General features: G+C 40.2%; 1 protein-coding gene and 1 long non-coding RNA gene across 6 annotated transcripts in view; one reads left to right on the plus strand and one right to left on the minus strand.

Annotated features, from left to right (window-relative positions):
* The window catches only part of DNM3 (dynamin 3), a 171,593-nt gene that overhangs the window by 81,893 nt on the left and 63,598 nt on the right, over window positions 1-26,102 (minus strand). The gene's annotated exons all lie outside the window — the stretch shown is intronic.
* Window positions 7,907-23,550, plus strand: LOC132331315 (uncharacterized). Its single transcript, XR_009487547.1, has 2 exons — window positions 7,907-8,104; window positions 21,512-23,550. It is a non-coding gene; the product is annotated as an uncharacterized LOC132331315 (long non-coding RNA).

The following is a 26,102-nucleotide window of genomic DNA, read 5'->3' on the forward strand; positions in this document are numbered from 1 at the left end:
GTGCCTCACCATCACCAGGACTTTCAGTGATCACAATACAGATTCATGGTAGAGAACTCAATGAGGTATTTTAACTAAAACAGACACACCAAGGGAAAAGCTGACCTACAACTTGGTAGAGGGGGAAACCCATTAATAGGCAATGTCGAGAAAGCTCCAGTGTTCAATCCTGCTTTTACATTACTCTTTACTAAAAAGCCTATAAAGCAGTAAAAATTATTATGGCTAGATATTAGGAAAATAAAATTAGGTTAAAGAAAATGAAGCACTAGTATAAACTGCAAAGTTCAGTTAAGCCCCCACCCCATTCCTTCACCTCTCTCAAGTGCTCAGTTTTAAATCAACAGGCTGAAGTAATTAGAGAACTCTGCAACTGATATGTGTAAACCTCTTATCTAAATTACAGAGAGAGAACAAAGCAGCAAACCTGACTTAAAATGCTCAAGAGCTCCTTGGAACTATGCCGTGCTCTTCCTCTGCTATTTACACTGCAGCAGCATCTCTGCTGTTCAAGACAACACACAGACTTCACCAAAAGGAAAGCCTGAGAGTCTCAAATGCTTTTATATTTCAAGCACATTCTCTTTTCCCCTCTGCTCCATCCTGGTGCAGACAATTTTCCATGCTCTAGGCCTGGATCCACCAGCTCCTTCCCTCCAGAACTTTTCCAAGTCCCAGCTCCCATCCCATGCTCCTCAGGAAGGTGCTCAGGGTGGTGTGTAAGACACAGCTTGGCAGAGGTGCTTGAGACGTGGGCTCTAACAACAGAACTAAAACTCAATTTATCAGGAATGATGCAACTTCTTGTTTGTATGGAACTGAAAGGCACCAGCACCCTGTGAGAACTCCCAGTCTGTGGAATAAACTGGGAGTTCAAACCAAACCCAGGGAGGAGGCACACAAGTCCATCTGGGCAGGAGACTCAATCCATAGAGGCACCTTCATCTTCCACTGAGGAGGTCAACACCTGGGTCTGCTACAAAAGCAAAGGGCTCAAGGCCCTGGGAAATAAAGCACCACACCTTAATTTATCCCCTCCTGGCTGGGTACCAGCCTAGCCTAGGAGTAGCTACTCATCTTTTCCATTTGGTAGAGTAGGGTGTTGGTCCATCACCTCAGTGACAAATAAATTTACAGAAAAGCATAAATTCAGGTCTCACATGAAGGGTACAGGAACTTGTGCATTGTACACAGCAAAGAAGATCATGATGGAAATAATGAAGAACTTAGAATTCCTTGTTTCACGTAACTTGTGCCAATAAAATATTGCTTATCCCCAAATTTAGCTTGCTATACAAACTGTCCCTAAACTGTTGAGTATTTTTTGTATAAGCAGGGAGAAACACAACTATAAATGCCTGAAGTCCTTGTCCACATTTTGACCTCAGATGCCTAAAGGCACTTGTTCTGCTCCCACAGTGTGGAATGCCCTCCCACAAAGCACCCGTGTGGAATCTTCAGAGACTATTTTCTCAAAGAATAATAAAAAAAGACATTTCTTGCTACACTTTCTGCTGTTAGCAGCACAGCTTATTGACCACCTCTGTGGATGCCTACACTTTCCACTGTATTTCACACAGATGGGATTTCTTACATGTAGTTGCCCATTACAAAAATCTAACTGAAAATTTACAGTTGTCGACTATGAGACAAAGGAGGAAGCAAACTTGTCTTTATGTAGGGATGTATCTGTCTTCACAGTGAAAAAAGAAAATATTATTTTCACGAGGTTTACTGCAAATTTATTACAGCAATTAAACTGTCCAGTGAATGTCTGTATCAACTTATTTCCAGATCCAAAACCAGATGCAAAAACCACCTTTCATTTAATTTGATTATTCTAACTTGTGTAGAGTATGTAGAAACAGATATTTTGGCAACTGGTTGCTAACAAGCTTTCCTAACTCTTTAAAGCTGTTCTTGCAATGCTTTTCCTACAGTATTTACCAGAAAAAGCTAGTGATTAGAAAACAGTTCAAATCCTGGCTCTTCCTGCAGCAGAAATCACTCCATCTCTCCGGCACAGAAAGGGTTTTAGAAAGAGAAAACTCCCTGAGAATCCACTTTGCTGCTGGCCATGGCTTCAGTGTGTTTGTCCTGCAGCTGCACAGCAAAGGGTTAGCAAAGCATCCACACTACAACGCCCATTGCCTCTCCACCCATCAGGGCTTCTAAGGTTTCCAAAAATGTGCAGGATTTTTAACCCACTGTTGGCCACTGGCATTTAAATGCTCAGGAAGTATTTGGTTTCTGACTTTATGCATTTTGTAATGGAGCTATGCACTCTCTCTAAAGATTAATTATGAAGTCTTACAGGGAATATGCACCGTTTTTTATCACTGAGCTTGCAATCAAAGAGTCATTTATTTGATGTTTTAATCTAAAACAAAAACCCCCAATACTGTATTCAGTAGTGTAAGGTTCTACCTGTTCCTCTAAGCACCCACCTACCATTCTGTAGCTTTAACATTAATCTTCTGTGTTTGTGAATATTGTTTTCTCCAATATAAATAGAAGATGAAATCTAACAAGTCACTGACTCTTGCATTTCCTCTGAGAAAGCTGATAAACAGAAGTTCCTTTAAACAAAGCACATACTTAAGCTATGATCTGCACTTATGCCAAGCATCCTTGTGACTGAGAATTCAGTGTGACTCAAACAATCCCTTCCTATGGATGTTCCCAGCTGCATTAGAAAAGGAAGAAGGAGCCCATGCAAGGAAAATAAAGTTCCACAAAGCCAGGGAGGGAGGCAAATGCTGCTCAGCTGCCTGCTGTGGGGGCTGCAGCACTGTATTAGATTTGGCTCCTCCTGAGCATCTGGCATTTGTTGCTTTGACAAACACACTGATCTGATTCAGGACAGGAATTGCTGCTTTTCAAAATGCTGTCATATACACTATGTCAAAACTGGAGATTTTTCTTTCCTTAGCTTTTTCATTATGGTAAAGTTTTGTTTACATCTAAGAGATAAGAAAATTGCAGACTGAAGTCTGATTTTATGTTGACAGTATCTCTTTACAGTGAGTTTAACAACAAGATAAACAGTAGAATCAGAAACCCAATCATAGCTTTTAACTTTTCATCTTATGTTTTAGTTACAAGACTATTCTTTCTTGCAAAATGTTTAAACCACTACCCTGAGTTTACTTCTCACTTGTTAGCCAGGCAATAAAAATAAAAAGGCATTGCAAAAGTGGGAAATGGAAAAAAAAATCAGATAAACAGATAGCACATTAGATATGCTTAGAAATATGCATTAGCACATGGGATGTCTCTGGTAACAGATGATGGATCACATAAAAACTACTCACACCAATGAAAGTTACAGTCCATTTTCATGACCTTTATCAATAGCCCAAGATTGACTAGAAGTTACAGAAAAATAAAAGAAGAGATACTGTACCCATTCCTGTAGCCAGTCTCATCTGCAGTGATTAATCCCACATTAATTAAATAGAACATCCCTTATTTTCAGACTGGAGTCACTGCCATCTTTTATACTGATGCTTTTTACCATCTCCGGTCTCTCCCATTTTTTAAGTGACTCCATGAATGGGAAAAACAACAAATTTCACTTTAACAGAACACACGGGTACATCAACCCATACTCAAACAATTTCTTTCTGTGCCTATTTCAGTGTGTTGATCTCGCTGAGGCCCCACGATCCAGCAGTCAGTAGCACAGATGTGTTCCAGTGAATGCCAACACTGCCTGAAAGACTTGTTTACCCCATGGCCACCTTTTCTAACTAGAAAAGAAGGGCCTTGGTCACTTATTCAAGATTCCCAGAAGACAGGTAGCCAAGTGAAAGCCCCTGCAGACAGACTGCAGACGCAGCTGCAGCAGTCTCCATGCCCAGGGCACAGAGTGCTTCAACCCCAAAAGTGTTCTGAGCTCAGTGTTGGACCAGTGTTACCCACTGGGCATTCATCACCTGCCTGATCTTTCCCAGCTGCACCTATGGGAGCTTCAGTGAGGACATTCAGAGGGCTTTTGCTATTCCTGCTGCAAATGGCATCAAGTTGCAGAGACATGAGGCTTCAGGACTATTCTCATTCCTCTCCAGTTGCATACACCAAGGTGACCATCAGGACAATCCACTGAGCTATTCAGTGTAGTATTCCACAGGAGAGGGGATGTTTTTCACTTTCAGTGGTGATGGCAACCATGGGCACAGACAGCAAGACTTGAAATACAAACAACAATTCAGGACAAAATTCAACAACTCCGCCTATGGCATGGGAAGATGCTGGTCTGTCCCCTCAGTACCAGCAGGGAAAGGACATTAAGGCAAAAGAAAGCAATATGGGAGCTCTTCCAAAGGGAGTGTGCTCAAATATCAGCCTCTCTCATTTGCCATGCTAAAAAGACACAGAATGAATTCAAATACCATTCCCTTAAGGATCTGATCTATGAGCGAGACAGCCCCCAAATGATTTGAAAAGAGGAACAATGGAGCACATCCACCATAAAATTCCCCAGTGGGATGCTATCAACAAATCAAAAATAGTGACGCCTTTTTTAAAAAAATTACCTTCAAATATGTGCAAGGGAAAACCCCAAATCTTTAGAACAGAACACAGAAATGATTGTGACAACTACCAGCCTGACATACTATCCAGTTTTCTGATCCCCTTCCTCCTGGTTTTTGCTCCAGTACATACGTTGTACTCTGACTGCCAAGACAATAATTTGGTTTCCTCAGCTAATAGGAAATACCTTTCAAAAATTAAACCATTATTAAAAAATTAAACCATTATTTAAAACCACTGGAATATTTAATAGGCCAGCTCACTCATCCAAGTTACTAACATAAGCAATTAACAAAATGTTTCAGCCAAAAACGTGCTATAGTTATTGTATTTCTTACTTGTGGTTAATGAAGAGAGATGGCTCAGCAGAACTCCAGTCATAATCTAATTACTGGTAAAAATATACATTCAAATGTGTGGGTCTATGATGCAATGGGAGCAGGAAAAGGTGGGCACGTCTGAGAAATACAGATTCTTTCAACCTACTGCTAAACTCAGGACTGGTAACAGGACTGTTACCATCACCTGCACTGTGGGAACATCTAGGGAATACTCCAGACTGGCACTGTAAAAATATTTGTAACATTTCCTGCCCTGAGGGCTGACAAGCCTTGTCACCATGAGTAAAAGTCTGGAGGCCATCTGGCAGTGTCCCAGTAGCACACACTCTTCTCTGATGTTGGAGTTAGACCCTATTTCAAAGGCTGAAAAACCATGTCATGTTAGGAAAATGAGGATTATTTACAAACTGATAACTACTTGGTAAGATTTGCCTCCACACAACCTCACTCAAAATAAGTATGAAGTGTAAAGCTGTGCAACTGCACAACAAACTGCTCGGGCTAGTAACAAAGGGGTGCTCAGACTAGATAGTTCAGTAGGATTTAAAGTCTGTTGAAAGGACAGATTCCTCCCCCTCATCACTATTACTTCAGATACTTCTCCCTTGTCTTCAAAATCCACAAATATCAAAGATCCTTTGCTAGACTGACCAACACTGACAGAGTGAATCCAGCATCATCTGTGCGAAGGACATAATATCAAAATATCACAATCCACAAATACCAAAGATCCTTTGCTAGACTGACCAACACTGGCAGAGAGAAACCAGCCTCATCTGTGCTAAGGACAGAGAACTCAATGCAGGAACTGAGTTTGCCCTGCTACACTGCTCTTTGTCACCAAGGTATCATTCTACACATGGCAACTCTGAACTGAATGAAGAACTGAAAGTGGGCCAGATCTGGTTCCAAAGGGCTACACCCAGGTTAGTGAGCCCTGAATTTTAATCAGGTTATCAGCATAGGTGCCTGAAATACAGCTGAGTAGGAGAGATGCTTTGGAATATCCTCTTAACCTGAAGAGCTCAGAAGCAGCAACTCCAACAGCACTTAGGTACACTATGGGTAACTTCTACAATATATTCCACAGCTCCATTAGCTCCTAGGCACAAGAAATAATTTCTCAGGCCTGTCCAGCACACTCCAAACCAGCTGCCATAGACTGAGAGATCACAAGGAGCAGAAATGTGACCACACCCGCTGAGACAGCTCTGTCACAGAGTTCCACAGCTCAGCACTAGAGGCACCACATCCCACGAGCAAGAGCACACAATGGAGCTTGGAAAAGCATGCAATAATCACTGTGGTATGCATGAACCCCTGAGAGGATCCAACAGTCCTGGACAATTTGGGCTGGCTCCAAGCTGTTTGCAATAATTATTAACTAGACCTTTGGGCAGCGTCTTGTAGGTTTGTTTTTTGAACACTGCAACTGAAGTCAGTTCTTCTTTAATTTACATGGGACTCACTACTCTAACCAGGTGGTTGTGATTTGCAGGGTTTTCACAACACTTGCTCCTCTTGCTGCTTTTTTCCCCTCAGCTTAAGCTTCATACCATGTTTTTTTCTAGGGGTCTTTTGTTTTGTTTTCAGATTTAAGTTTAAAAGCATGAAGTAACATACCCCCTGGTTTTTGCCTGGTTTCTAATTAATGCCATTTAATATCACCACCCAAAAAAGACACAAGGTGATCTGAATTTTTGTCAAAACTGACCAAGAAATGCAATAATTGTGAAGGTAGGTGAAAAATTTACATGACTAATCTCTCCACCAAGACATCCTTTGTTAGTAAATAAATTCAGATAAGAGCCTTAAAGATCTTTTGGAGGCCACTGGTCTTATAAAATAATAGTTTTGAAGTTCTCTGGTTGAATCCATAATACAGAGGGAGGGGCATGCAACAGATATTCCTTGTGAATAGTGAGATGGGAAGTGATTTTATATTTTATTAAATTAAACAGCTGTGGAAGCAAAAAGGACTGGAAAACAACAAACTGGAAAGAAAGCACAGTACCTGCGTGTCATCACAAACGACATCACCATTTGAATGCCCATATTTATAATGCAACCATAAAACCAGGCCAAATTCATTTTTTGGGGCTTTCTCTGCTAGGTTTAAATATATTCTTCTAAATATTTCCTGCTTTCATTACTCAAAACAGTGAAAAAAGCTTGGAATAGAAGGTATAAAAAGGAGAGAAAAATTAGTTTAGGTAAGACATTAACTGCCTTATGAGCATAAGCATAATTTTAAAAAATGTTACACAGAGACAGCTTAAATTCAGCATTTAAAAAGAAAAAAATTAACACAAACTGGGGATTCCCCCCTCCCTTTTCTTCACTGAACAGGATTCAGCAGTTGAGCTTTCTGGGCTCCAGGAAGGCTACACTGAGTAAACTCAGCCAACCACAAGGTTGAAAATGTAGCAGACGTACCATAAAAATTTAGTAATGCTTTTAAACTACTTCTCACCTCACTGGTTTGATGGTGGTGTGGTACTGTTATACAATATGTGCTGTCGCCAAGGCAACTCCATCTCACCTCGACAGCTGCTGCAGCTTCAGCGAAGCAACACGACGAGCTGTGGCAACTCTGAAATTTACTTTTTTCTAAAGAGTCTTTCCAACTATAAAACATTTTCAGATGAACTTCTGGAGCTCTTTATCCAAGGACTATGACTATTTTTCAAAAATATCCATCACAGTATTCTAGTGGAAACACTGTGACACTTAAGTTCAAGAGCATATTCACGTATTCTATTAAATCAGATTTGTGCCAGGCACTTTTATACCTGATGTAGAAACAGTATTGTGCCTCTGTGCTTGTTCAGGGTAAGTGCAAGAATTTTACATCCCTGGCAATACCACAAGCCTGCCTGGACAGTTTAGCATGTCCTTTTCCATTAGAGGAGGGAAAAAAGTCAAACTTCTTGAAGCACAGAAAGCCTAAGTTCTAACCCATCCCTTCAACAGGAGCCAAACTATAATATTGCTTCAACGCCATTTTAAGCAGAGCAAAAATAAAGGGTGAAGTCCAAAACAAGATTCTGTGCAAAGAAATCAGCACAGAGTCCTTCTGTGATAAAGGCTTTAGTGGAGGGAGGTGGCTACAGTCTCGTGGTCCAAACCCCAAAGAATTTTTTTATTTTCATGTCCTTGGCTTCAGGGACAGTGCTGTGTGAGCAAGGACTAGAAAAAGAATCAGAACATTACGAGCCTTCCCCGCAGTAAGTATCGATTGCAGCTTTTAAGAAGATTCAGTGCTATTTCTTTCCTTTTTCTCAACCTTCTTGGGTACAGAACCAAAGTAAACATAAGACAGTAGAGCAAGCTGGTGAGGGTGTTTTGTGAAACTCAGCCAAAGTTTCTGCTACTTTAATTTGGGGAGAAAAATAAATGTTACAAAATGTCTAGGAAAAGTTTGTGCTGAGAAAGCACACAAGAGTTTAAAAGCAGGCCACACAATTTACTGAAGAGGAAGAATAGAAAAAGAGCAGCAAAAGAATTATGGAAATGCCAGATATATCTATTCCTTTTTAAATCAACAAAGCAGTAAAGCAAAAGTTGATTTTTCTCCAGTCTAGGCTTTTTTTAATCCTTTCCCTTCCCCTTTTCTTGCCTTCCCGTGCCTGTTGTAAGAGCAAACAGCGGTGGCAGAGGAACGAGGCTGGCCCTGCCTGCGTGTGCTGCCTGAGCCTGACATTTAACCAATTCTGGTAACAGCACGTTTACCACCTTCCTTTCCACTCCAATCTGTAGATCTAACACAAGGAAAGGCCCCTTCTTTTTTTTCTCTCCCCTTTCTGTTTAGTAAATTCTCTCTCTATAAAAACTTTCAAGTGTCCCTCTGCCCCTGAACCAACCTTCACCACAAAAATCTCCTGATACAGAACTTAAAAATGCCAGGTAGTGCTCAAAAAATTTTCAATGCATGATACACAAATGCACATGCAATCCTTGTGATTCTCCTCTACTGTCCTGCAGCTCAAATTGGCGAGGCAAAAGCTCCAGCTGTAACACTGAAACTCCAAAGAATCTGCTAAATTCAGTGATACTTAAAGAGTCGGAAAAAATCAAAACAAAACCATAACAAAACAAAAAACCAATGAGCAAAGAATGTACCTAATTACTACTAATCCTGCCTATTAGATTTCATTCAGACACCACAACTTCTTTCAAATAACCCTAGTTTATTTTTGAAAAAAATTCCTTTCTTCAGGCAGGATATGGGGGAGGAGTCAATCAGTGATGTTTTACACATGCACATCTGGATACAGTCCAATTATTCCTCTTATACATTCCTCCAGTTGTTTTCATTTTGCTCCATGCTCTGGCATTCATAAATTTGTGAGATTAATTGTGTGTGAGTGTCTGCAGTCTTGGATCTGGGCACGGGTTGAGCTGCAATACAGCTAGAAGTCAACATTAAAGAGAGTTCCAGTTCAGAAAACACAATTTATATTTATACATCTCTGGTACAGTAAGGAATGAAGCAGCCATCGTCCTTACCACATGCATCAAATTGGTAAGATTAATTCAATATCAACTACATTTTATTACCACAGTTAGTGTGAACTTCATGAATACTTAATTACTCAGAGTTAACTGCAAAAGAAGGAATTTTTTTTTTTTTGTTAGGATTTGTTTGGTTGGGGCTTTTTTGTTTGCATTGTTTATTTAGTTTTTCTTCATGTGATTTTATTTGCCTTTGTGAATCATTAGCCATTGTAAGAACAGAAGCATTTTAAACCTGGGTCCAGCTAATCCAGAGGATTATGCCACTCTGGCCACCACAAGGGTCTACAGAGCTGGCAAATCCAGAAACCTGGGAAACGCCCCTGTCAGAGGCTTTCCTGTGGGAAGCTCCCACTCCTTGCTGCTGTAACTTGCTATTTACCATCTCCAGCAAAGGCAGACACGAAGGTTGTGACTGAGCTTCTGCAATGCTCTGGCTATTCCAGGCTGCTGGAACAGCCCCCTTTGGGGCCAAAAGCAAGTGAGCTCAAACCAATCACCAGCACAGGGAAAGCAAGGGGGCTAAGCCCTGCTTCTCCTCTCCTGGGGCCAAGCCTTCCATTTACTGATGTTTTGTATTTTATGTGCAATTTACTAACCAAAACCAGCTGTTTCCTCAAGTTCTCTGCAATTTATTGTTTTGCAAAATCAGTTTCACGTTACACTTCTGATCAGTGCAGTTCCACATGAGAGCTACACAACTGAGGTGAGGTATTAAAAAGCCAGGGGTTGAAGACCAAGAATCTGCTTGACTGCAAGCTTTGTGACCCAAATACAGGGCTGGATGCACAAATCCCACTTGGGGTCCAAGAGCACAGGCAATTCCAGGCTGTGATGTAGGAGTCAAGGCAGGGTGACAAGGGAGACCAACTGTGCCCAGCTCCTGAAGCTTACCCAGCAGCAGTTCACTGCTGGCACGAATAGCTGGACAGCCATAGGTTGTTTTGGTCTGGCTGGTTTTGTGCAAGATGGCTGTTGTATTTTTGAACAAGTATCCATCAGATTTGATGGGATTTTTACAGAAGATAAATTGAGCCTTCTTACAACCACCTAGTCTATTCCAAAAATCTTGATGAACCGTGCAAGAGTCAGTCTGGGTATAACACCATTTCAAATTCAGCAGATGATACTAATCTTTAACTAAAATTAACTCACTCATATTTCCCATTGCTAATCCATCTTGTGGATTGATCCTTTAAGATCTCTCAAACCTGTAGCTCGATAAGACACAGAAGAGAAAAGAAAAAAAACAAAACCAAAACAACTCTTCAAGCCAGGAGATTTTTTAATAGCTTTTCTGCAACCCATGAAATTCTCCTTCACTTTTCTTCATGCAGAAGGATGAAGATGCATGCAGATCTTGCATTGGGCATTTGTCATGACCTGAATCTGACAGTGAATTGCCATTGCACTGAGACAATTTTTTTGTCCTGCCAGCAACCACTGCTAATCCCTACAACTCCTCTGGGAATGCTGGAGGGTGAAGGTCTAAAAGGCAGAGAGAGTGGTTACAGTAAGTTTATTGCTGGGGCAAACATAGCTGATCTCCCCAGCACTGCAGTGCTCCCACAGCTTGCACTGTGACACTTGAGAACTGGACCAGCTGTGAAACTCAATCCCTCACCCCAAACCTCCATCCATAGAATTACATTCAATCTCAAGATTTGAATAAATTCTTTTAGTCTTCCTTCCTTCTTAAAATTAGGAAATCATACCCCAAACCAACCAATGTTGAATGAAATTCTTTCAACATCAAGCACTTTAGAGTCAGGGAATGCCAGACTTATGGCTGCACACAGAACCCCTGTTCTGCCCTGTGTGTGTAGGCATTGTGATTAACTATCTGATTCCGTGATTGTGCCCTGCTTTTCTGCAGGACTCCTGCCTCATTCACTGTGCAGAAAGCACATACAAGAGGAGAGAATTACATTTGTACAAACAACCATAAATCTACTATTTCCTAGCTTCTGAGTACTTGACTTTGCAAACAATGTTCCTTTCATGTAGATTTCTGGTTGTAATACTTGTACAGCCTACACTTAAAAACATTGCAGCAACCTGACTGACAGTCTCATCTAAGAGAACAGAATCAATTTTTGAAACCTACTCATTTTATGGATGTAACATATGCAAAAACTCTCATTTCATAGTTGCACTATCAAGCTTATAAAAGTCATATTTTCCACACAATAGAGGCAGTGTAAAAATTAAAACAAGCTGCAGACTGATTGACCAAGTTGTCTGAATTATTCTCTTTCTTCCTAACAATGAACTGTGCTCTCTGAGCTCCAAGTAAACAATTAAGGAGGGTGGGGGTGGGGGTTGCAGGGCAACCTATAGTAAATAGCATTTTAATTGCACTCTTGCAAAAAATACAAGGAAAATAGTAACACATAAAATAATTCCCATTTTCCCCTTAAAGTCCTTAGAGCTGTTTTAGTAAATCAGAAGCTCTGAGCTGCAGGCAAGGGCACAAATCTTACCCAGCACAAGCTGAAAGAAAAACAGAAAGTGGCTCATACAAATTTCTGGAATCATGTCTTCCAAGGCAGTATAAAGTAGCCTTTATACCTGAGTTAGACTATCAGAGCATCAACTGCTACGATGGAAGAGACCCAGTGCACACTGCAGTTGCTGGCTCAGCAGGTGGCCCTGGATAAATACACACATGATACTTTTACTCCATAGCTCCTAAACAGAAGTCCAAAAGCACAGCTTATTAAGCTGGTTGTGTTTAAAAAAAAGCACACATAAAAATACTATTGAAGGGTCCCATATAATCAGGTCTTATTGGTTTTACTTTGAGAGCTCATGGAGGAAAACTTCTTGCCAACTCAGCCAGGGATCTGTGCCACACCTCCTGAAGTCACATACATCCTGCAGTTCCTGGTACTTGGCTAAATCTGGCTCACTCACCTCCTTTAATCACTGGGGAATTTTTTACTGGGCAGAAGCAAACAGAACTTTGCAAACTACTGTTTGTGCTTTACTCTCTCACAGCTGTGTGAGCAAGTAAGGCAGTAAAATTAAAATCTAGCCCCCAAATAGTCATCACAAAGAAGATTACAAGTAGAGGTGTGATATCTCCCCTGAGTATCCATCTCCTTTTCTGGTTGCTTTCCATGCTGTCCAAGGCTTGAAAGAATTCTTAAACTTTCTCTTTGACATTGGGAAGGAACTGGCACAAAGGTCTGAAGGAAATATCCTTAGCAAATTCAAGATTTTCACTAGACTAAATTGGGTTTCTCATTTCTACTGGAAACAAGTAAGCAGGTCTCCATTTCTACCATTCATGCAGGAATTTTCATAGCATGGCTTACAGTGAGTCGTAATGGAGATGGAAAGCAGATTGCAGTCTTTTCCAGAGTAATGTGACTTTATTACAAAAGCTGTATGGAAGCAAGGAGAGGTTCCTGTTAATGTACATAACCATGCTTTAGCAATGCCCTCAATACATAATATCTACACAGGGTAGATATTATGGCACAAACAAATGCACCAACAGGGTCATTCATTTTCAGAAGTTATAAGAGATAATGACAGGACACAAAGTAGGATTTTTCCCCATGTGCACACTAAAGAAACAACTTTGTTTCAAAACTAATCTTGTTCAGAACAGTATTAGCAAAGCTCTGTGAACAGCAAGTAATGAATATACAGAAAGAGCCTCTAAGACTAACCCTTAACTGCCATGTGGGAGTGTTCAATGTCCTTCACCTGCTCAAACCAGCTCAAGGTGAACATATTCAGGTACAACAGACACAAAATGCCAAACTTAATGATCTGTGTTTCCAGACAGCAGAAGACAGAACTAACATTCCTTCCTGAGCAGCCACCCAGCTGTGACTGAAGGGTTAACTAAACACCAACATCTTCATGTTTTAACTAGTGAACCAAGTCTTCAAGCACATCTACTCCAACCTTTGGATGCTCTTTTGGCATCTGACACCTGCACTTGCACCACAAACCCTTGGAGTATTTAGCTGCTATTGCCAAGTTGAATTCTTATCATTAATCATACAACCATCATATGAAGATTGCTGGGAGGCTGCCAGTATTATTGAGGCTCCTTATGGATTTTCTAACAAGGCTTGTAGTGCCACCTGTTCAGGAGACAATCTCCACCCCAGAGCCTGCTCCCTCCCCAGCTCTCCCTTCCCAAGCTTGCTGTCCTCCCCACTTCTCCACCCTTCCATCTGATAGCATTTGCTCAGCATCTTTCCTGCTATTTTTCCTTTACTGACATAGGCTTCACTTTCCCTTTCATCATAAACACATGCCAAGGTTCACAGAAATAAGAACTTGGAATTTAGCAAATCTTAACAAGATGAGGCTACTTCTGTAACATTTACTTCCACAAGACATACTGAACAATTTAATTGCCTCAGATCAGCTACACTGCTATCATTACAAGCCAAGTAACAGATTATCTTGGGTAAGGTAATTAGGGGTAAACAAATGAAACACAGTTATGATTCACCTACGCAAAAGAATTAAGATCAATCCCACCAAAAATATTTAACACAGACTCAGTCAGATAAGCATGTTCTGGTGTACAACCCAAGAGAAAAAAATTCATTGATAGTAGCAGAGCTACATTGAAAGAATGAATCACCAACACTTTGATAAATAGCAAGAGTGGAGCATGGTGTAAAATATCAGATTCTACACAGAAGACTGAATTGGGCACACATTTAATACCTCTCCCTGATGTTACTTTCTGATAATACAAAGTAAGGCCTCATTTCTGACTGTCTGGCTCTAGAGTATGTTTTTATTTAATTATATGTACATACCCTATATAAAAGGAATTTACCATTAGTTTTCTGGCCTTTAACAGACATATTTAGTAATTACTTTAAAATGTTGACATTTATGATCAGTAGGGAAGATAAATATAACCTTTATCCAAAATTCTGTGGGAGATTTAGACTGCAGCAGGTGAATAACACAGGCATGATTTCCACAGGTTCCTCTCCAGAGGATGTTCTTTCCAAACTTAACTCCATGTGGCATAGAAAGGTCACAGGTTATGAAAGCTTGGCCACAATCTAACAGTTTTTCCTTCTATATGACCAGATGAGTCCAAAGCAACAAAACAACAGAAGAATAAAAGGAAAAATAAAAACCAGATGTCCATCAGAGTATTCATGGATTAATGGGTAAATGGATAAGTGGGACTAGACTGGTTCTGGGGAGCAAAGGGACTGGGTGCAGAAAGAGTGGCAATATTACATTTTCCAGAGGCAATTTTTGGAGAACGTGGCTTGCAGATACAATAGTGGAAGAGGGAAAGTCACTGGGGGAAGGAATTGAAGGTCCCCTAAGTCAGAGATTGATAAATGGTGATAGTACCAGTTCAAGAAACTGAAAGATGACACAGGAGATGTGGATTTGAAAACACAGATGGGAAAATACAGCCTTCAGGCCACAGGGCAAAGGACACTCCACTCAAGGTCCAAACTTAATCCAGTGCAATAAAGTTCAGTGTAGACTTAGGCAAATTTTACAGGTGTTAAGGATCCAGAAGCACTAATTGGCAGATAATATTCTAGTCAGGCTGGATCCAAGCATCATCTCTGTAAACCTCTTGTCCTAAGACAGAGGCAATATATTCTAGAAAAAGTTTTTTTTCCCCCTGTAGCTATTCAAATGCAGGACTTCTGAGGGCTCTCATAAAGGGGAACACTGTGGGAGATTCTGTGGGACAGAATTCAATCTAACAGCCTTTCAAACATAACTTTACACATTAACCACCTCCCCTTGCATAATTCCCTAGTGTGTCTTGCCTAACTTCAAACATTCCCTCCTACCTGGTTTGTTTCTTTTTTTTTCTTCTATTTTATCACAGCCCTAAACAAACACTTTCAATTGTATTTCAACAAGTTCTTCTGAAGGCTTTACAGAAAAGAAAAAGAACCCAAAGTATAAACAAGTTGCTCAAGGTCATATAAGTACATGAAAAGACAAGAGTAAAAATCTTGATTCAGTCTTCACTCCAATCATACTGCTTATTCTCACCATGTTATCAATAAATACATTTAATTCTTCAGAATGTTTCCAGCACTGATGTATTATGGAGCTCCCTTGCCTTCTCTCTTCCCTGAGTTAATACTTTTTCAGCATACCCTCTTGTGGATGGAATCATCATCATTATGTCTCTAAGTCTCTGAGTCTGTAATGAAAAATTGCCATCTTGCTAAAAAACAACCAAACCAAACCAAACCCCCACTGGTTTCCTCATTGTACAAAGCACTGTGCACATCCACAGGTGTAGTCTCAGCTGAGGAGCAGGGGTTTGTGCAAACCTCACACAGCCTCTCTTTGGAGTATCATCTGCAATTTCTTCACTGATTTTTGCAGCTTGCAGAAGGAACAGGTTGATTTGAGGGGCTGGGAGCAGAGTGGCACTGGAGTTAATAAGCAGACTGAGTAATCCATCCCATCCATGGCTGCTGTGGTAATCCCTTCTCAAGGAATTCAATATTGCCTTTATTCTCTACTATATCTCTGTCTCCTATCACTGATCACCTCATTTCAACTCCCATGTTATGATTCTATTCCAATTGCAAGAGATGTGCAGTTTTTAGAACAAGAAAGCTGCTGGTGTAATAAACAGACAATGAACTGTGGCCATGAAGAGAAACAGTCTCATTACATGGAGATTTATGCAAACTTGCCCTCTTGTACAGGAAATTTTCTATCAGCCCTTCTATGAATGAACAAAACACTAACAGCTCTGGAATTGAATGCACAGTATATTTAAACATAACTGAGACTCTAAGATAGTAGCATATTGACCTTACATAATGCCTTGTGGATCTTCAAAGTCAAGAAGGGAAGGACAGCACCAACAATATTTTTTTAAAGTGCTCATGATTGTTTTTCCTAGTCAAGGCAACAGTCTGTCAATACCTCAGAATATGCCAAATACAAAGTTTCAAAACAGGAGCTTGAATTATGAATGAAAGCTAAAAAAGCACCATAAATATATCTCAACAGGTGGAAAGCATATAAATAAAATTTCAGATAATTCAAATACATTCAAACAGCAACATTTTCCACAGAAAAACATGTTTCTCCCCAGCTAACTGGAAAACTTCAGACTAAAGACAGCATTTTGATTTATCCAACCTGAAAAACAAAATATTTCCTATCCCTCCAAAATAAAGGGACCCAATAGAAACTAAAACCCCAATGAGATTCTGTGAAACAATGTGTAAGCCAAACATCAATAATAAATATTTTTGTTATAGCAGTATCTAAATGCTCTAACTTAGGGTCACATCTTTACATGGAGATTTGGATGCACACAGAGGCAATCAATATTTTTAAGTGCTTACAGTTTAAAGACACAAGCAGAAAACATTAAATGGGAATTAACTATACCAGGCAAACATATTTTACAAGGATTACCATAATTTTGTTAAAGTTCTTTTGGATTTTGAGGAGTGAGATTTGTTTACAGATTATACTGTACTAATCAAAATAAGATCTTACAATCTTTGTCAATAAGGATACAATGATAACATCTCCTGTCTACTCAGCACTTCACTATTACATAAATTAAAGTATCCTTTTTTCCCCCCCTCAGTGCAAGGTTTTGATCACACCAACCCCAAATCACTCTGTAGTTTCTCTCATAGGACAGGAATCTAAGTGCATTTTTAAAAAAGAGCAAATACAGGAATCAGATATATATAAGTAACACCTTTCTAAGGAGGAGGGAGGAGAGGGAGGAGAGGGAGGAGAGGGAGGAGAGGGAGGAGAGGGAGGAGAGGGAGGAGAGGGAGGAGAGGGAGGAGAGGGAGGAGAGGGAGGAGAGGGAGGAGAGGGAGGAGAGGGAGGAGAGGGAGGAGAGGGAGGAGAGGGAGGAGAGGGAGGAGAGGGAGGAGAGGGAGGAGAGGGAGGAGAGGGAGGAGAGGGGAAACAATTCTCTGCCTTATTTGATGTTCAGAAGGTAGGAATTCAGAGTTACATTCCCCTGAATCACATTTCCATTTTTTTTTCCTGTTCAGAATTCAAATACTCTGAGAGAATGTTTGAGTTTTGAGACACTGACAGAACAGCAGAAACATTCCCTGGCTTTTCTGACTTGCTTTTTGGTTAGGCCCTTATGTGCCTTCAGGTCTTGGCTGTTAATTGAATCAAGACAGATTTCAGCCAACTGCACAACAGCAGCATCATCAGCCTGTGATCCACTCAGGCTCTCAAAGGCTCTCCATGGCTTTTGTGAGCTCAGGGCCTCTTTGTGCAGTTCTTCTCTGTTTAAAGTGTGTACTGTCACTTGATCTGGGCACTTCTACTGCTCAGAAGCTACTTTAGCATTCTTGTAACAGTTAGATGAAAACACTGGAAGTCTCTTTAAAGAGATCTAGAAACAGAAACTGGTCCTTCAACCTTAGTTAATCTGTGAAGCTGACAGGAGGTGCAGAAACACTCCTGACTGTCTGCAATGTTCCTTTAACATAGTGGTGTTATTTTTCAAGATTTCAGATTTAGATATTCTCCTTGGAAATCTAAGAAAACTGGACCTAGGGATTCATGTCTTTTGGCTAATTTTCACTACTACCCTGACCAAATGAAATTCCTTACCATATAACACAGCCTGAAATCCCTGGCCAAATCTGGGTATTTCACATGTGCACACATGTTGCTGAGCTCCTGGTAATTACCACTGAAGAGTTCCATTCTCTACAGCTTCCAAAAAGTCCAAGAGGGAGAAGATCTTCGCAACTTCCCTTTCAAGCCAGTTAAGTCCTTCACTCACAGACCTGAACTTGAAGTACAACATATCCAATACATGAAAAAGCTGAGCTCTGTTCAAAGTGTACTCTGTTTTATTTGTCCTGTGGCACTCCCTTTCCCAGACTCTGTGCAAAAACCAAGGGACTACCTCAGTACTGAAGAGTCTCAGGGAACTTTTAAAAACTGAACTTCTGTTCAAAACCAGGTGAAAAAATCTAAACCCTGAGACTCCGAGGAAATCTACTGCACTGTTTTCAGAGATGGTGACATTTTCCACAACTCCACAGCAGCTTAAGGATGTTTTGAACAGTATCAGACACTAGTACAGACTTCAGTTCTGTGTGCAGTGTTCATCAAGACCTTCACGTTGTGGTGCCTCTCCTGTGCTACAGCTCTATCAACTCAGCAGCTTCACAGATCTTTGATATCTATTCAATTCAGTAAGACTTAAATTAACAGATGTTCCAACATATTCTATACAAATTATCTTCTTTCTATATAGAATCCTACATGAAATTTTACTGCTGATCAAATTTTTTCTTCACTTAAAAAAAAAAAAGGAAACCACACTCCTTTCATTTTAAGCTTCATACTATTCATCTAGCAGTTTGTTTCTCTCTCCTCTACTAGCAGAAAATATAATACAGGAAAAGATTTAAATGAAAAACAGATCTGTGTAGTGAATTGCATATGGTTTCCATTTTCCTCCATGCAATGTTTCATAGAGAGTCAACAAAGAAATCCCTCCCACAAATCCAGACCTGAAGTCCACTTTCAGAATCTTGTCAGCACAGGAGTTAGGAGACAACTCTGTGCATGAAAATGCTGCAAGCTGTCTGTGCTCTATCTTGTTAGGGTAAATCATTCCTAGAAAGTACCACTGGATCTAGGTAATAAATCACTGTTTAGAAAATATGCACACTCCAATGATGCTGGCTGTGTGTGTGTGAACCTGCTGGTTTCAGGCATACCAGGTTTGGTGTGCAGCACATGGCTTGCTGCATTTTACACCTCTTTGCAGCAGAGCTTTCCAGCACTAACAACTTTATACTTAGTTGACATTCTCCATGCTAAACTAAACCCAGCCAATAAATACCACTTCTGCCAAAAAGCCTCCATAACTATGAAATTCCATCAGCTTTCCTAGCTGATTTAAGCAATTATTTCCAAAGTTTTTCTGACTTTGTTTACATAAAACTCATCTTTTCCTCCTATTCCTCATAGCCTGAACTATTTTTTTTTCCTCTTGCATTCTCAGCAGTTCCTGGTGACATCCAAACACCAAGACAAGCGTGCCATGTTTCTATCAGACACAAAAGGAGGTTTACAAAGCAGGAGGCTCCTTCTTTCCCATTCTCTGGGGGTTTCTGTGTCAGGGAAAGAGAATGAAAGATGAGCTGCTGTTTCTCAGACGCCTTTGTTGTTTCTGAGTTAACAACTGTTTGGATTTCACTCCTTTTAAAGATTGGCTTTAAGTGGGGCATTGAGTGGGATGCAAAAATGAAACAGAAAATCAGGAACACCTTCTCTTGTACCTTCTCAAGGTAAAAATCCAGGTAGGAGGGGATGTTTGTGTGGAAAAATGTTCCCAAATACTCAACTTGGTGAGCACATCAGAACCACACAGCACTGCTCCCTGGAAAGACAAGACACTAAAGTTCTGCTTAGTTGCAAGAGGGAAGCAAAGACCCAAGTTTAGCAAAACTTAGCAAAATTATATCTGACTGTATCTTGCCTTTGAGAGAATGTGCAGCAGTATGGGATGAACACATCCTGCCTGACAGACATGATGTGCCTGTTCAGAAAAATCCAGAGCACAGAGGTTACCTGGTTTGTAGGTCTATTTCTCATGGAGAACTGTGGGCTGAGAATTCTTTAACATATTAAAAGAAGAAAAGGAAGATTCTATGCCTCCTTAAATTTGCACGTATGAAAATGAAAAATGTTACCCAGGGAAAGAAACAGTCAGTAGAAAACTAACAAAAAAATGAAAAATATTAATATAGAAGAAATTACTTCTTTTTTTTACACCTATTAACATGGAAGCTATCTGAACAGCACCACAAGTTCTAAAATCATGTAGCAGAACTGGCATCCCCACATTAGCTCAGTTCCACATGGCACTTCAGACCTTCACATCCTTGAGTGCTGACCCTAAAACCCAGCCAGGTCAGGGTGTTGAAAAAACCTGAGTATTCAAGGTTTACAACAACACCTTCTAATCCCAGTCTTCCCATTAAATACATGTCCAAACAAAGCCAAACTTGCATGAACAAACCTTTCTCTTGTTATTCCCATTTCCATACAGTTATTTCTAGTTACTTTTTCCCAGCTTTAGTAAGTTTTCACCATTCCAAACTCTGAATTAGCTTTCAGAAGATACTCAGATACCTGACAACCCTTCTCAGTTTACTAATTTTTAATGTGAAGTTAACAGTAAAATATTTTCTTTGTTAAATGCCAAAAACCATACAGATCCACCTGTGGAGGGGAGCTGTGGGATAACCCAGGACATCTCCCTGGTGTTTTCAGCCAGTCCTGGTCTACAAGATATAAAATCTGGAAACCTTCTTCCTCTGTGCATTAGAGACTAACACATCTAGTAAAAATTAGAACACTTGTTGAAGTCCAGAAAAAGCATAGAGAGGTACTGGGAAATAATACTGTACAACAAAGTCTTTTGGGTTTTTTTAATACATACACCAGGTATGTAAACTTTTTTAGCTGTAAAGAAGTTCAGCTTCATAAGGCCTGTGAAACCTGCTTGATTGCAGAGTCTCAGAGGCATACTCAGGCATCTCAGGCATATAACTCATCATTTTCCTGGCTCTCTCTTGATTTTACCCTTTTAACTGCATTTTCAGGTCTCACTCTACATGAATAGTGTTTGTGAATGATTTGCCAAACAACATTAAAATGCATAAAATTGCTGCTTCTTCTGTATTTTCCACATTTCTCACATGATGCCCAACACAAGGCAATGTTTTGGTGCAGTGCTCAACCAAAAAATCCTTTTGTAAGGCTTTAGAAAAAGACACATTTAACAAACACCCCTTGCAGCTGGAGTAAAAGATGACAGAAGTCACTCAGGGAATCGAGAGCAGAGCTGTCCACTTCATCCCTAAACTTCAGGCAGTCCTCAGAATACACTGAGATGGACATACCACAAAGGGAACCACTGCAGAGATGTGAGATGTGAGCAGTGATGGGACAAGTTGACCTTGGGTGTTACCTATGGGAGCTGCCAGAAAGGGCTGTGGGTGGGTTGTTGGCTGTTTTGGAGGTTCTGCTTTTCAATCCAGACCAGATCCTCAGGAGGTTAAGTGTTACACATAAAAGACTTGGATAAACTTGCATGTTTGCTACCTTAGGTTGAAGTACCCAGTTGGACAGCAGAGGGGGTAATTCTGTACACCCAAGGAAAAGCCATTCCATCAGCAAAAGGAAGGCCTGGGATGAAGCTGTGGAGACTGACATGAAAGGAACAGACCGATATGCAGTGATGGCTGCTGTCAGTGAGACACCACAGAGCACAGATCAGCATTGCAACAACATGAAAGGAGAGAAGAGTCATGAGCCATCCCCCAGAAAAACATACTGAAGCAGTAACAGGGACTTCAAAGAATGAACACTGCTCCTTTTGGGCCTCTGCACAGCAAAGATGAAGTTATTGCTGTGATTTCAAACAATTATAGGGAGAGGGAAGAACTTTCTGGTCTCTGAAGAGAGTGAACCAAGAGGCATCAATGGAGGTGTTGACTAATACTTTTAAAGCATCCCCTATGTCTAACACGATCCACAAGGAAAGGAACTTCAATCAGCTCTTCAAAAGCTCTCCATAGTCTCTCTCACATCTCTCAAACTTTCAGTAAATTGCTTAATTTTTCTGGAACTTACACAGGCATTTGAAAATGTTTAGTAATTTGAGAAAAGGAAACTACTATGAACATAACAAGACTGAACTTCTGTTTTACTAAACTACTGGTTAGTAGCTACAGTGAGTTTATGCAGTTGGATATTGTCAAACACTAAGAAATACCTACCAGGCCAATATGATGGCTCACTGGTTTTTAGAACACATCTTGCCTCAACTGCTGAGAGAACATTAGTAAAGCCACAGTAAGCACACATCCTCCTGCACTGCATGAAAAGCTACAGCTAAAGCAAAGCTTTATTTGTAAAGCAGACAGGTGAAGTAAATAACAGAGAAAGTCTGTTAGTAGCTCAGCTTTATCAGAATTTTAAACTGATAAATCATCCCTTGCTTAGCTAAGAACAACCAACACATACTGCCAGGAAGGCAAACACAACCTCTTTTAGCTCCGGGAGCTCAAGTGACAAAAATTTCTGTTCCTTTTAATTGAGAGATACATAGAGGGGTAATGAGGAAGTTTGAAACATCTATTCCTCGGGGACATTGATAAAAAAAGCAACTAAACTTGGGACTAAATACTAGGAACAATGTAACAAAAATTGTAAAATTCTGTTGATCTGTTAACTCTCTTCAAGAAACATATTTAATGTGTCAGGGATGTAGCAAGTTACGCCTGAGAGCACTATCATTCACCAGTTCCCATGAAAATTTTGCAGAAATCAGATCTCAAAATCTTTGAGCAATCAAAAGACTTTTAAGTTGGCCCTTAATTCTAATTCAAATGCTTATGTCTACATAATTAATTCAGACAGCAAGAATAGGTGATTAAATCTTCATACCTAAAGAAAAAGTCAGACATGACTGCTCCTTGGATATCACTTATTAATCTTTGGAAACCAGATTTGGATCTCATAAAAGAAGATGAGTTATTCTGATATGGATTTCATGGAGCTGCAGCAATGCAGCTTTGACAGTCACCCCTCCTCCGAGTTTACACCTCTTCACAGCACAAATGACAGATTGCTGCACCCAGCCTCAGGAAAGGAACTCACTGTTTCACATTCCACAACCTGGCTCCTTATTGTTAAGTCTTTATCAAAAGCAAGAAACCTATGAATAAATTATGTTATGAACAGAAGTTTTGGCAAGACAAAGACGACACTTCACGCAGCAGTTAATATAAAGAGAGGATAATAGTCCTGCCAAAGACAATAAATACTAGAAGAAATGGCTTTCAGTTTTAGAGGCCCTGAGCAATATTGCTGGTGTTCATTTTAAGATCTGCTTCTTCTACAACACAATTCCCTTAAGATTGTTCTTAAATGTGAAAAGGATGGATGTTTTTGTTTTGGGATCATTCACAATGTTGGAATTGCAAACCACAGGCTTGAACTGAGGTGAGAGTTAACATCACTTTGCCACTAATTTCTTTCAACTGCATCCTTCTCTTTTGTGATCTCCCTTCCCCCGACTAAAAAATCTCCAGGCATTACTATCGAAAATATACTCATGTAATAAATCATGTATTTGCTCTCACGTGACTGGTATTCATTAGAGTCAAAGATCTCCAAGATCTGCCCCCAGAGTGTATTATGTTACTGAAACATAGAAATAGCTGCAACACAAAGTTTTGCCAGAAAAAAACCCCACAAAAGTAACAACAAACTGTCTCTCAGTTGGGCAGAAGAAAGAATGTTCATAAAAATATTTCTGAGGGGTAAATCAAACCCCAAAGTCTAATTAGACAGCAGTTTAAACCAACAAAACACAGGATTTTTAACTAGAAACTTCTAGTAGTATACACTTTTTCCAGTCACCCAGGCAGTTCTCTTTTCAAAGAAATTTTTTTTCTAGAACAGAATGGAAAAAGAAATATAAACCACTACAAGTTTATCCATTATATATCCTGGCTTTCGTTAGGCAGTAAACAACAGGCTCCTACATTCCCTCAAATGCACCCCCTTACTGTGCAGTTATTTTGCTTTACTGAATGCTACAATCACTTTGTAGCAGAAGTGACATCTCCTGTGAGAGAGGCAACGCTACTCCAGTGATGTGGTAACCTGACTGAAACATTTCAGCCTGAGTGTGGAAAAGGAACACTCGATTCAGCTGCACATCTGGGTTTTATAAAGGGTCTAAAAGCTTAACTCTAACGTGCTGCAGGGCTAAAACACAGTAGAGGAGATCACAGCAGTCAAGAAAGAGGACAGTGTTAATCCAGGGCATACCGTGCTCTTCACCACTGCTCTGAAAATTAACTTAGCTCAGCTAATTTTGCATCCCCACAAATTGTGTGTTGTGTATGAGTAAGCAATGACTAAGGAAATGTCAAAGCTATTCCATATCCTGTTCTTTTCCTGAAGAAAAACATGACAGGCAAAGAGGATACCTCCCATTAAGGCCACAACAATTCAACAAGGCAGCTATTTTTTTTTTTCAGCAGGAATGAAATAACCTATATGGAATCTAAACATTGCCAGTCATTATAATCACTTGTTACCACTGTGCTGAGCACACATGGCTCCCCCAAATCAATTTACTACCCAAATATCAGTTTAGATATTCAAATATATATAATATATATAATAATTTATTATTTTATGTATATTATATCAGATATAATATGAGCATGAGTGCATACCCACAATTTAAGCTGAAAAAATGCACAGTGAGCACAAAGTCAGCTGTACATGAAAATACCTGCTCTGTACTACACTGGTTCTTTTCCAGTGTTTCAGGTTAGTCATTGATAAACTTTGACCACTGGCTAGGAAGGCAGAAAAAATACTGAACAATACAGACTAGAAGGTGATGCACATATTACAACCAGGGTGAATATAACCAGGCTGCTGAAAAGGGAAAAAGAAGTAGCATCGATATTGAACCTGCAGTTGGGTTCCTTACAGCTGGGAGGACAGAAATCAGCAGTGGCTCCCTATAGGTGTCCACCTCAGAGGTGCTGAATGTCCCCTGTACACCAAAGGTAAAGGAAACACAGGCTCCTGAACATGGTTGTTATGAATTTCATCTCAGATATCCAAAATAGCTGGACTGAGCACTTCCAGCTCTGCCTTCTCCCCATTTGTGCCTCTCCCATAAACCTGAACAAAGTTTGAGACAAAGCACATAGAGCAGAAATGTGGAATTGAGCAGAGAAAAGGTGAAATAGTAAGTATCCTAAAGCATCCAAACTGGTGAGAAGGGAGAGGACTGGGGGACAAATAATAAGGGATTGAGCGAGGAAAAAGGACTGGGAACAGGGAATACAGTGTTTAGAGACTGTGGTTTTCACCAGTCCATTATGTGTTACAGGAACCACACAACAGAGGGGCATTAGGCTGGAACATTGTCCAGAGCTGTACTAAACTAATTTATAAAAGATCAAATCACTGACTGCAATACTGAGACCAGACTGCCTGGAAAACTGTGCAGCACATAGATGTGGCTCTGGGCAGTCCTATAACCTTCACAGAGGGGTCCCAACCAAAGGGGGCTTCAGTTAGCACTGTTAAACTCCTGCTAGCCTCACAATCTTTCAAGACACCATGAATAATGCTAAAACCAACACATGAGGATGATGGAACAAGTTGAAAATGAGCAACACACTTCAATAGCATGTTCTCATAACAATGGGCACAGCTACTTAAAAGCACCAATCATGCCTACATGCATTGGCCAGAAGGAACAATACTGCTTAGGGACAAATTTTCTTTTTTGTAAATTTAAAATTAAAAAAATGAGTCTGATCACAGTGGAAGACTAAGAAACAACAGAATTGCAGGACTGCATTAGGCCTTGCCCAACCATAAGTGATATTCATTAACAGAAGGGTCACAACCTCCAGAGAAACAAAAATCAGATACTCTCGCCTCATGTGCTGCTGCTTCCTCCGCCCTCACCTCTTCTGTCCCTGCTTTATTCCCTCCTTCCTTCTTTCATCCATAACCCAAGAATTCTGCACAAAAGTGAACACAATTGAGATTGTTTGCATTTGTTCACTCTCACTGGCATTTAATTCCCTACTCACTTTGTTCAAAAGCTCAGCTTCAAAACAGACCCTGGATGTAGTTTTGCAGGGGTTTTGT

Source organism: Haemorhous mexicanus, chromosome 9 (genome assembly GCF_027477595.1).
Source record: "Haemorhous mexicanus isolate bHaeMex1 chromosome 9, bHaeMex1.pri, whole genome shotgun sequence".
In the NCBI taxonomy this organism is placed as follows: Eukaryota; Metazoa; Chordata; class Aves; order Passeriformes; family Fringillidae; genus Haemorhous; species Haemorhous mexicanus.